Raw genomic sequence first — 12,126 nt, 5'->3', positions numbered from 1 at the left:
CCAGTGCCGGTTGGCTGCATCTGGACCATTTCTTATTCCTGGTCAGGGGTAAATTATGTAGTGAAACACCAGATAGGAGAAATACTCACCAAGTGTGTGATGTGAACATGCTGAAAAGGTACTTTGCAAGGGAAGAGCAAAAGGAGGAGGTTTTAATGATTCTAACTCAAAAGTGACTAACCAAATCCAATGACTGTGAATTTCACATACCTCAAATTAAATTGCAAAATAAGGATGTTCTTAAAAATTGGGATAAATTGGTGAGTTGCCTTCCAGAGGAAAAACGAACTGACCTGAAAGAGTTATTGATATCACATGGGCAAGTTTGTGGAGATAAATTGGGAAGTACTAAAATAGCTATACATGATGTAGATGTGGGAAATGCTGTTCCAATCAAACAACATCCATATAGACTTAACCCTTTAAAATTGGCACAGGTTACAAAGAGATTGAGAGTATGCTTTAAAATGGCATAATTGAAGTGGGTTGCAGCCAATGGAGCTCACCCATAGTCATGGTACCAAAACCAGACGGCACCCAATGGTTGTGTGTGGACTACAGAAAGGTGAATGCAGTTACAAGAACGGACTCTTATCCTATCCCACGTTTGGAGGATTGCATTGAGAAAGTAGGACAATCAGCTTTTATTTCCAAACTGGATTTACTTAAAAGGTTACAGGCAGGTACCTTTTTCCGAAAGGGCAAAGGAGATTTCAGCTTTTGTGACTCCAGATGTTATACGCCAATTCAGAGTTGTGCCATTTGGCATGAAAAACGCACCAGCCACATTTCAACGATTAACTAACAAAGTTGTTTCAGGATTACCCAATTGTGCAGTATAGATCGACGATCTGGTAATTTTCAGCCAGACATGGAAAGAACATTTAAAACATCTGATGGAATTATTCGATCGACTTCAGGAGACGGGTTTGGTGATAAACCGAGCCAAAAGTGAATTTGGAAAAGCCCACGTCACTTTCCTTGAGGAGTTTCTGATACCCTCAAGACAAAGGGAAATAATGCGATTCTTGGCATGACTGGATTTGATCGAACATTTGTGCAAAAGTTTTGGAGCGTGATTGCTCCACTGATGGACTTGCTGAAGAAATGGCAAAAATTTCAGTGGACGGCGGACTTTCAACAGGCATTTGTCTGAAAGCTGTGATAACCTCTGCTCTTGTGTTGGAGAATTACAAGGGACTCTGTGATCAGATTGAACTAAAGTATCTGATTTGAAAGAGAAATGCCGAGGCGTAGAGAAATGGACGGATCGTGCAGAGACTTTCTTGTTCAAAGAGACTGAAGGATTTCAGTTGGAGGAGGAAGAACAAAAATGGACTATATTATTGTACCTATTTGCGTGTGTTGTTTTTTTTTAAAAACACAAAAGTATATTTACTGTGTGCATTTCTTAAAGGATAGTGAAAAGGTGAAAAATGTAACCATCTTGAAGTTGATGGTTTGTCTTTTTCTCTTGGGGGGAGGTGTCATGTGACATACCTTTAAGGCAGCAGGGTAGCATGGTGGTTAGCATAAATTCTTCACAGCTCCAGGGTCCCAGGTTCGATTCCCGGCTGGGTCACTGTCTGTGTGGAGTCTGCACGTCATCCCCCTGTGTGTGTGGGTTTCCTCCGGGTGCTCCGGTTTCCTCCCACAGTCCAAAGATGTGTGGGTTAGGTGGATTGGCCATGCTAAATTGCCCGTAGTGTCCTAATAAAAGTAAGGTTAAGGGGGGGGGGGTTGTTGGGTTACAGGTATAGGGTGGATACGTGGGTTTGAGTAGGGTGATCATGGCTCGGCACAACATTGAGGGCCGAAGGGCCTGTTCTGTGCTGAACTGTTCTATGTTCTAAATGGGTGTTTTCTCAATGGGTGTGTATATAAATATCTGTAGTGCGAATACCTTTAAGAAATGGGTGTTTACTAAGTGGGTGGAGCTGGGCTGCCTGTCAGCTTTTTACTTTTGTTTTAGGCTGTTTTGCTGCAGGGTGTGTTTTAGTTTTGTTTTCAGTGTTGGAGCTGAAGCCAGACAGAGCAGGTGCACTGTCGATCTCTCTGCCATGAAAACACTATCTCTTGGTCTTTGGTGAATTCAGAATTATAAATGTTCTCTGTCGTGAATGTAAACCTGATGTGCTTCTGGTAAAAGGTATTTTAAGTATAATGGATGTTAAAAGGAAAGCTTAAAGCATTACTTAGTGTTGTATTCTTTGGGGATTGTATTTGAATGAAAGGTTGCGAAGTTGTTCACTGTATGTTTTAAAAAGGTTAACTTGAGTTCATAGAATAAACATTGTTTTGCTTTAAAAAATACTTTTCCATTTCTGCTGTACCACACCTGTAGAGTGGGCCGTGTGCTCCCCATACCACAATCTAGTAAAAGTTGTGGGTCAGGTGAACTTCCATGCTCCACTTTGGGATTCTATAAAGCCTGACCCATAACAGTACATAGACTCTGTTTACTGTAGGGCACTGTTTATATAGACTGATTACTGTTAGGCACGATTTAAAGAGACTATGTTTACTGTAGGGTACTGTTTACATAGACTGTGTTTACCCTCCTAACCTTTTTGGTCACTAAGAGCAATGTATCATGGCCAATCCACCTAACCTGCACATCTTTGGACACTGAATAGAATCTGTTTAGTGCAGGCCACTGTTCAAATAGAATCTGTTTACTGTAGGGCACTGTTTAAACAAACTGTGTTTACTGTAGGGCACTGTTTACATAGACTCTGTTTACTGTAGGGCACTGTTTAGATAGACTGTTTACTGTAAGGCACTGTATACATAGACTCTGTTACTGTAGGGCACTGTTTAGATAGACTGTTTACTGTAGGCACTGTTTAGATAGACTGTTTACTGTAGGGCACTGTTTAGATAGACTGTTTACTGTAGGCACTGTTTAGATAGACTGTTTACTGTAGGGCACTGTTTAGATAGACTGTTTACTGTAGGGCACTGTTTAGATAGACTGTTTACTGTAGGGCACTGTTTACATAGACTGTTTACTGCAGGGCACTGTTTAGATAGACTCTGTTTACTGTAGGGCACTGTTTAGATAGACTCTGTTTACTGTAGGGCACTGTTTAGATAGACTGTTTACTGTAGGTCACTGTTTAGATAGACTCTGTTTACTGTAGGGCACTGTTTAGATAGACTGTTTACTGTAGGGCACTGTTTAGATAGACTGTTTACTGTAGGGCACTGTTTAGATAGACTCTGTTTACTGTAGGGCACTGTTTAGATAGACTGTTTACTGTAGGCACTGTTTAGATAGACTGTTTACTGTAGGCACTGTTTAGATAGACTGTTTACTGTAGGGCACTGTTTAGATAGACTGTTTACTGTAGGGCACTGTTTAGATAGACTCTGTTTACTGTAGGGCACTGTTTAGATAGACTGTTTACTGTAGGGCACTGTTTAGATAGACTGTTTACTGTAGGGCACTGTTTAGATAGACTCTGTTTACTGTAGGGCACTGTTTAGATAGACTGTTTACTGTAGGGCACTGTTTAGATAGACTGTTTACTGTAGGGCACTGTTTAGATAGACTGTTTACTGTAGGGCACTGTTTAGATAGACTGTTTTCTGTAGGGCACTGTTTAGATAGACTGTTTACTGTAGGGCACTGTTTAGATAGACTCTGTTTACTGTAGGGCACTGTTTAGATAGACTGTTTACTGTAGGCACTGTTTAGATAGACTCTGTTTACTGTAGGGCACTGTTTAGATAGACTGTTTACTGTAGGGCACTGTTTTCTGTAGGGCACTGTTTAGATAGACTGTTTACTGTAGGGCACTGTTTAAATAGACTGTTTACTGCAGGGCACTGTTTAGATAGACTGTTTACTGTAGGGCACTGTTTAGATAGACTGTTTACTGCAGGGCACTGTTTAGATAGACTGTTTACTGTAGGGCACTGTTTAGATAGACTGTTTACTGTAGGGCACTGTTTAGATAGACTGTTTACTGTAGGGCACTGTTTAGATAGACTGTTTACTGTAGGGCACTGTTTAGATAGACTCTGTTTACTGTAGGGCACTGTTTAGATAGACTCTGTTTACTGTAGGGCACTGTTTAGATAGACTGTTTACTGTAGGGCACTGTTTAGATAGACTGTTTACTGTAGGGCACTGTTTAGATAGACTGTTTACTGTAGGCACTGTTTAGATAGACTGTTTACTGTAGGGCACTGTTTAGATAGACTCTGTTTACTGTAGGGCACTGTTTAGATAGACTGTTTACTGCAGGGCACTGTTTAGATAGACTGTTTACTGTAGGGCACTGTTTAGATAGACTGTTTACTGTAGGGCACTGTTTAGATAGACTGTTTACTGTAGGGCACTGTTTAGATAGACTCTGTTTACTGTAGGGCACTGTTTAGATAGACTGTTTACTGTAGGGCACTGTTTAGATAGACTGTTTACTGTAGGGCACTGTTTAGATAGACTGTTTACTGTAGGCACTGTTTAGATAGACTGTTTACTGTAGGGCACTGTTTAGATAGACTGTTTACTGCAGGGCACTGTTTAGATAGACTGTTTACTGTAGGGCACTGTTTAGATAGACTGTTTACTGTAGGGCACTGTTTAGATAGACTGTTTACTGTAGGGCACTGTTTAGATAGACTGTTTACTGTAGGGCACTGTTTAGATAGACTGTTTACTGCAGGGCACTGTTTAGATAGACTGTTTACTGTAGGGCACTGTTTAGATAGACTGTTTACTGTAGGGCACTGTTTAGATAGACTGTTTACTGTAGGGCACTGTTTAGATAGACTGTTTACTGTAGGGCACTGTTTAGATAGACTGTTTACTGTAGGGCACTGTTTAGATAGACTGTTTACTGCAGGGCACTGTTTAGATAGACTGTTTACTGTAGGGCACTGTTTAGATAGACTGTTTACTGTAGGGCACTGTTTAGATAGACTCTGTTTACTGTAGGGCACTGTTTAGATAGACTGTTTACTGTAGGGCATTGTTTAGATAGACTGTTTACCGTAGGGCACTGTTTAGATAGACTGTTTACTGTAGGGCATTGTTTAGATAGACTGTTTACCGTAGGGCACTGTTTAGATAGACTGTTTACTGTAGGGCGCTGTTTAGATAGTCTCTGTTTACTGTAGGGCACTGTTTATATAGACTGTTTACTGTAGGGCACTGTTTAGACCATAAGACCATAAGACATAGGAGTGGAAGTAAGGCCATTCGGCCCATCGAGTCCACTCCACCATTCAATCATGGTTGATTTCAACTCCATTTACCCGCTCTCTCCCCATAGCCCTTAATTCCTCGAGAAATCAAGAATTTATCAATTTCTGTCTTAAAGACACTCAATGTCCCGGCCTCCACCGCCCTCTGTGGCAATGAATTCCACAGACCTACCACTCTCTGGCTGAAGAAATTTCTCCTCATCTCTGTTCTAAAGTGACTCCCTTTTATTCTAAGGCTGTGCCCCCGCGTCCTAGTCTCCCCTGCTAATGGAAACAACTTCCCTACGTCCATCCTATCCAAGCCATTCATTATCTTGTACGTTTCTATTAGATCTCCCCTCAACCTCCTAAACTCCAATGAATATAATCCCACGATCCTCAGACGTTCATCGTATGTTAGGCCTACCATTCCTGGGATCATCCGTGTGAATCTCCGCTGGACCCGCTCCAGTGCCAGTATGTCCTTCCTGAGGTATGGGGCCCAAAATTGCTCACAGTATTCTAAATGGGGCCTAACTAGTGCTTTATAAAGCCTCAGAAGTACATCCCTGTTTTTATATTCCAAGCCTCTTGAGATAAATGACAACATTACATTTGCTTTCTTAATTACGGACTCAACCTGCAAGTTTACCTTTAGAGAATCCTGGACTAGGACTCCCAAGTCCCTTTGCACTTTAGCATTATGAATTTTGTCACTGTTTAGAAAATAGTCCATGCCTCTATTCTTTTTTCCAAAGTGCAAGACCTCGCACTTGCCCACGTTGAATTTCATCAGCCACTTCTTGGACCATTCTCCTAAACTGTCTAAATCTTTCTGCAGCCTCCCCACCTCCTCAATACTACCTGCCCCTCCACCTATCTTTGTATCATCGGCAAACTTGGCCAGAATGCCCCCAGTCCCGTCATCTAGATCGTTAATATATAAAGAGAACAGCTGTGGTCCCAACACTGAACCCTGCGGGACACCACTTGTCACCGGTTGCCATTCCGAAAAAGAACCTTTTATCCCAACTCTCTGCCTTCTGTCTGACAGCCAATCGTCAATCCATGTTAGTACCTTGCCTCGAATACCATGGGCCCTTATTTTACTCAGCAGCCTCCCGTGAGGCACCTTGTCAAAGGCCTTTTGGAAGTCAAGATAGATAACATCCATTGGCTCTCCTTGGTCTAACCTATTTGTTATCTCTTCAAAGAACTCTAACAGGTTTGTCAGGCACGACCTCCCCTTACTAAATCCATGCTGACTTGTCCTAATCCGACCCTGCACTTCCAAGAATTTAGAAATCTCATCCTTAACGATGGATTCTAGAATTTTGCCAACAACCGAGGTTAGGCTAATTGGCCTATAATTTTCCATCTTTTTTCTTGTTCCCTTCTTGAACAGGGGGGTTACAACAGCGATTTTCCAATCCTCTGGGACTTTCCCTGATTCCAGTGACTTTTGAAAGATCATAACTAACGCCTCCACTATTTCTTCAGCTATCTCCTTTAGAACTCTAGGATGTAGCCCATCTGGGCCCGGAGATTTATCAATTTTCAGACCTTTTAGTTTCTCTAGCACCTTCTCCTTTGTGATGGCAACCATATTCAACTCTGCCCCCTGACTTTCCTGAATTGTTGGGATATTACTCATGTCTTCTACTGTGAAGACTGACGCAAAGTACTTATTAAGTTCCTCAGCTATTTCCTTGTCTCCCATCACTAGATTACCAGCGTCATTTTGGAGCGGCCCAATGTCTACTTTTGCCTCCCGTTTGTTTTTAATGTATTTAAAGAAACTTTTACTATCATTCCTAATGTTACTGGCTAGCCTACCTTCATATTTGATCCTCTCCTTCCTTATTTCTCTCTTTGTTATCCTCTGTTTGTTTTTGTAGCCTTCCCAATCTTCTGACTTCCCACTACTCTTTGCCACATTATAGGCTCTCTCTTTTGCCTTGATGCATTCCCTGACTTCCTTTGTCAGCCATGGCTGCCTAATCCTCCCTCTGATAACCTTTCTTTTCTTTGGGATGAACCTCTGTACTGTGTCCTCAATTACTCCCAGAAACTCCTGCCATTGCTGTTCTACTGTCTTTCCCACTAGGCTCTGCTTCCAGTCGATTTTCGTCAGTTCCTCCCTCATGCGCCTGTAATTACCTTTATTTAACTGTAAAACCTTTACATCTGATTCTACCTTCTTTCTTTCAAATTGCAGACTGAATTCTACCATATTATGATCACTGCTTCCTAAGTGTTCCCTTACTTTAAGGTCTTTTATCAATTCTGGCTCATTACATAACACTAAGTCCAGAATAGCCTGTTCCCTCGTGGGCTCCATCACAAGCTGTTCCAAAAAGCCATCCTGTAAACATTCAATGAATTCCCTTTCTTTGGGTCCACTGGCAACATTATTTACCCAGTCCACCTGCATATTGAAGTCCCCCATGATCACTGTGACCTTGCCTTTCTGACATGCCCTTTCTATTTCGTGGTGCATTTTGTGCCCCTGGTCCTGACCACTGTCAGGAGGCCTGTACATAACTCCCATTATGGTTTTTTTTGCCTTTGTGGTTCCTCAACTCTACCCACACAGACTCCACATCGTCTGACCCTATGTCGTTTAGTGCTATTGATTTAATTTCATTTCTAATTAACAAGGCAACCCCGCCCCCTCTACCCACCTCTCTGTCTTTTCGATAGGTTGTAAATCCCTGGATGTTTAACTGCCAGTCCTGAACCCCCTGCAACCACGTCTCTGTGATGCCTACCACATCATACCTGCCAGTCACAATCTGGGCCACAAGCTCATCTACCTTGTTCCGTACACTGCGGGCATTTAAATATAGCACCTTTAATTCCCTATTGACTGTCCCTTTTTGTTTTCTTAGCGTGGTGGACCTTGGTTTACTGAGCCTTTCCATACACTGTGTCATATTTTGTGAGATGGGGACTATCGTAACCTCTCCTGAGCTCTGTCTTTTCGTGATTTTTTGTAATCCTAAACAGCTACGCTTCCCACTGATTCCTTCACCTCTTGGTTCCCTGACTTTCCCTTCCCCCCCAATCTCTAGTTTAAAGTAGGGCACTGTTTAGATAGACTGTTTACTGCAGGGCACTGTTTAGATAGACTGTTTACCGTAGGGCACTGTTTAGATAGACTGTTTACTGTAGGGCATTGTTTAGATAGACTGTTTACTGTAGGGCACTGTTTAGATAGACTGTTTACTGCAGGGCACTGTTTAGATAGACTGTTTACTGTAGGGCACTGTTTAGATAGACTGTTTACTGCAGGGCACTGTTTAGATAGACTGTTTACCGTAGGGCACTGTTTAGATAGACTGTTTACTGTAGGGCACTGTTTAGATAGACTGTTTACCGTAGGGCACTGTTTAGATAGACTGTTTACTGTAGGGCACTGTTTAAATAGACTGTTTACCGTAGGGCACTGTTTAGATAGACTGTTTACTGTAGGGCACTGTTTAAATAGACTGTTTACTGCAGGGCACTGTTTAGATAGACTGTTTACTGTAGGGCGCTGTTTAGATAGACTCTGTTTACTGTAGGGCACTGTTTAGATAGACTGTTTACTGTAGGGCACTGTTTAGATAGACTGTTTACTGTAGGGCACTGTTTAGATAGACTGTTTACTGTAGGGCACTGTTTAAATAGACTGTTTACTGTAGGGCACTGTTTAGATAGACTGTTTACTGTAGGGCACTGTTTAAATAGACTGTTTACTGTAGGGTACTGTTTAGATAGACTCTGTTTACTGTAGGGCACTGTTTAGATAGACTGTTTACTACAGGGCACTGTTTAGATAGACTGTTTACTGCAGGGCACTGTTTAGATAGACTCTGTTTACTGTAGGGCACTGTTTAAATAGACTGTTTACTGTAGGGCACTGTTTAGATAGACTGTTTACTACAGGGCACTGTTTAGATAGACTGTTTACTGCAGGGCACTGTTTAGATAGACTGTTTACTGTAGGGCACTGTTTAGATAGACTCTGTTTACTGTAGGGCACTGTTTAGATAGACTGTTTACTGTAGGGCACTGTTTAGATAGACTGTTTACTGTAGGGCACTGTTTAGATAGACTGTTTACTCTAGGGCACTGTTTAGATAGACTGTTTACTGCAGGGCACTGTTTAGATAGACTGTTTACTGTAGGCACTGTTTAGATAGACTGTTTACTGTAGGGCACTGTTTAGATAGACTGTTTACTGTAGGCACTGTTTAGATAGACTGTTTACTGTAGGGCACTGTTTAGATAGACTCTGTTTACTGCAGGGCACTGTTTAGATAGACTCTGTTTACTGTAGGGCACTGTTTAGATAGACTGTTTACTGTAGGGCACTGTTTAGATAGACTCTGTTTACTGCAGGGCACTGTTTAGATAGACTCTGTTTACTGTAGGGCATTGTTTAGATAGACTGTTTACTGCAGGGCACTGTTTAGATAGACTCTGTTTACTGTAGGGCACTGTTTAGATAGACTGTTTACTGTAGGGCACTGTTTAGATAGACTGTTTACTGTAGGGCACTGTTTAGATAGACTGTTTACTGTAGGGCATTGTTTAGATAGACTGTTTACTGCAGGGCACTGTTTAGATAGACTCTGTTTACTGTAGGGCACTGTTTAGATAGACTGTTTACTGTAGGGCACTGTTTAGATAGACTCTGTTTACTGTAGGGCACTGTTTAGATAGACTGTTTACTGTAGGGCACTGTTTAGATAGACTGTTTACTGTAGGGCATTGTTTAGATAGACTCTGTTTACTGTAGGGCACTGTTTAGATAGACTGTTTACTGTAGGGCATTGTTTAGATAGACTCTGTTTACTGTGGGACACTGTTTAGATAGACTGTTTACTGTAGGGCACTGTTTAGATAGACTGTTTACTGTAGGGCACTGTTTAGATAGACTCTGTTTACTGTCGGGCACTGTTTAGATAGACTGTTTACTGTAGGGCATTGTTTAGATAGACTGTTTACTGTAGGGCACTGTTTAGATAGACTCTGTTTACTGTCGGGCACTGTTTAGATAGACTCTGTTTACTGTAGGGCACTGTTTGGATAGACTGTTTACTGTAGGGCACTGTTTAGATAGACTGTTTACTGTAGGCACTGTTTAGATAGACTGTTTACTGTAGGGCACTGTTTAGATAGACTCTGTTTACTGTAGGGCACTGTTTAGATAGACTCTGTTTACTGTAGGGCACTGTTTAGATAGACTCTGTTTACTGTAGGACACTGTTTAGATAGACTCTGTTTACTGTAGGCACTGTTTAGATAGACTCTGTTTACTGTAGGACACTGTTTAGATAGACTCTGTTTACTGTAGGACACTGTTTAGATAGACTGTTTACTGCAGGGCACTGTTTATATAGACTGTTTACTGCAGGGCACTGTTTATATAGACTGTTTACTGTCGGGCACTGTTTAGATAGACTGTTTACTGTAGGGCACTGTTTAGATAGACTGTTTACTGTAGGGCACTGTTTAGATAGACTGTTTACTGTAGGGCACTGTTTAGATAGACTGTTTACTGTAGGGCACTGTTTAGATAGACTCTGTTTACTGTAGGACACTGTTTAGATAGACTGTTTACTGTAGGGCACTGTTTAGATAGACTGTTTACTGTAGGGCACTGTTTAGATAGACTGTTTACTGTAGGGCACTGTTTAGATAGACTGTTTACTGTAGGGCACTGTTTAGATAGACTGCTTACTGTAGGGCACTGTTTAGATAGACTGTTTACTGTAGGGCACTGTTTAGATAGACTGTTTACTGTAGGGCACTGTTTAGATAGACTGTTTACTGTAGGGCACTGTTTAGATAGACTGTTTACTGTAGGGCACTGTTTAGATAGACTCTGTTTACTGTAGGACACTGTTTAGATAGACTGTTTACTGTAGGCACTGTTTAGATAGACTCTGTTTACTGTAGGACACTGTTTAGATAGACTGTTTACTGTAGGGCACTGTTTAGATAGACTCTGTTTACTGTAGGACACTGTTTAGATAGACTGTTTACTGTAGGGCACTGTTTAGATAGACTGTTTACTGTAGGGCACTGTTTAGATAGACTCTGTTTACTGTAGGACACTGTTTAGATAGACTGTTTACTGTAGGGCACTGTTTAGATAGACTGTTTACTGTAGGGCACTGTTTAGATAGACTCTGTTTACTGTAGGGCACTGTTTAGATAGACTGTTTACTGCAGGGCACTGTTTAGATAGACTGTTTACTGTCAGGCACTATTTAAAGATTATGTGGAGATGCCGCCGTTGGACTGGGGTGAGCACAGTAAGAAGACTTACAACACCAGCGTAAAGGCCAACATGTTTGTTTCAAACACTCGCTTTCGGAGCACTGCTCCTCGGGTGAACAAATTCCTCACCTGAGGAAGGAGCAGTGCTCCTAAATCTAGTGTTTGAAACAAACATGTTGGACTTTAACCTGGTGTTGTAAGACTTCTTACTATTTAAAAAGACTATGTTTACTGTAGGGCACTATTTAAATAGACTGTTTACGTAGGGCACTGTTGGAATAGACTCTGTTTCCTGGAGGGCACTATTTAAATAGACTTTGTTTACTGTAGGGCACTGTTCCAATAGACACTATTTACAATAGGGCACTGTTTACATAGACACTGTTTACTGGCAGCCATTTAAAAAATAGATTCTGTTTACTGTAGGGCACTGTTTAAATAGACTGTTTACTGTTAGGCACTATTTATAGAGATTCTGTTTATTCTGGGGCACTGTTTAAATGGACTTTGTTTACTGTTAGGCACTATTTATTGAGACTCTGTTTACTGTAGGGAACCATTTAAATAGACTGTTTCCTGTATGACACTGTTTAAATAGAATCTGTTTAGTGAAGGACACTGTTTAAATAGACTCTATTTACTGTCGGACACTGTTGAAAT

Source organism: Scyliorhinus canicula, chromosome 21 (assembly GCF_902713615.1).
Source record: "Scyliorhinus canicula chromosome 21, sScyCan1.1, whole genome shotgun sequence".
NCBI lineage: Eukaryota > Metazoa > Chordata > Chondrichthyes > Carcharhiniformes > Scyliorhinidae > Scyliorhinus > Scyliorhinus canicula.
This window is presented reverse-complemented; position numbering follows the sequence as displayed.